The sequence below is a fragment of the Megalopta genalis genome, unplaced genomic scaffold (genome assembly GCF_051020955.1).
Source record: "Megalopta genalis isolate 19385.01 unplaced genomic scaffold, iyMegGena1_principal scaffold0061, whole genome shotgun sequence".
Taxonomy (NCBI): domain Eukaryota; kingdom Metazoa; phylum Arthropoda; class Insecta; order Hymenoptera; family Halictidae; genus Megalopta; species Megalopta genalis.
Window position 1 is genome coordinate 341,079 of NW_027476130.1, and position 1,422 is coordinate 342,500.

Consider the following 1,422-nt stretch of genomic DNA (forward strand, 5'->3'; position numbering starts at 1 on the left):
CTCCACCACACTTCGTTCAGTTCGCTGCGTATTTAAGAACACGAGCTATCCAGCGGTACCTTTTTCGTGGAGGCTCAAGTGTGGCTAGGGCACGTTTGCCCCTTGCGGCCTGGGTTGCCCAGGGGATTGATTGCATCCCATGTATTCCTGAGCCCAGCGGAGTGTTGTCTAGTGGCGTGTTCCGCCCACGAAAAACGGTCTGAAAAACCGTTTAACGTAAACTGGGGAACTGATGCCACGAGTGACAACAGTTCCCCAGTCGGAAGTCATACAGCACATACAGTGCTGTACAAAGAACACGCCACAGCCCGTATGCTAAATCAGGGCCTCGCCATTATGCGAAGTACTACATGTACGACGCACTGACGGTCTCTAATGCCTTCATCGCCGATACACCCATCGACTCGGCCGATCAACCCTCCTACGCGAGGGCTAGTTCGGGGGTTATCTCCCGCCCTGGGTGGCCACAGACCGCCACCGCCAGTAGATAGGGACAGATGGGAATCTCGTTAATCCATTCATGCGCGTCACTAATTAGATGACGAGGCATTTGGCTACCTTAAGAGAGTCATAGTTACTCCCGCCGTTTACCCGCGCTTTTTTGAATTTCTTCACGTTGACATTCAGAGCACTGGGCAGAAATCACATTGCGTCAACACCCGTGGGGGCCATCGCAATGCTTTGTTTTAATTAGACAGTCGGATTCCCCTAGTCCGTGCCAGTTCTGAGCTGAGCGTTGAATGGCGGCCGAAGAGGACGACCGCACCGATGGGAAACGCCACGGAAGCCTCGCAGCAAGGAAGATCCGCGGGAGGCCAAGGCACGGGACCGAGCTCGGATCCCAGCCACGAGAGCCGTTCACCTCGCCCAGGCCCGGCACGTCAGCCAGACCCGCTTCCCGACCAAGCCCGACACGCCCCGCTCCTCAGAGCCAATCCTTATCCCGAAGTTACGGATCCAATTTGCCGACTTCCCTTACCTACATTAATCTATCGACTAGAGGCTCTTTACCTTGGAGACCTGCTGCGGATATGGGTACGAACCGGCGCGACACCTCCACGTGGCCCTCTCCTGGATTTTCAAGGTCCGAGGGGATGATCCGGACACCGCCGCAACTGCGGTGCTCTTCGCGTTCCAAACCCTATCTCCCTGCTAGAGGTTTCCAGGGAACTCGAACGCTTATACAGAAAAGAAAACTCTCCCCGGATCTCCCGACGGCGTCTCCAGGTCATTTTGGGTTACCCCGACGAACACTCTTACGAGGGCCCGAATGGTATGCGGTTCCGCTGCCGGGTTCCGGAATAGAAACCGGATTCCCTTTCGCCCAATGGGTGTTTTTTGTGCATGTATATAATAACAAAATATGCTGCGATTTATATAATAATAAAAAAAATAATAAAATAGCTGCGTTTTTTTTACAAG

The 1,422-nt window shown here is 53.7% G+C and overlaps 1 pseudogene; it reads right to left on the reverse strand.

The window, feature by feature from the left end:
- Positions 1 to 453: 453 nt before the first annotated feature.
- The window catches only part of LOC143261682 (large subunit ribosomal RNA), a 2,994-nt pseudogene continuing 2,025 nt past the window's right edge, over positions 454 to 1,422 (reverse strand).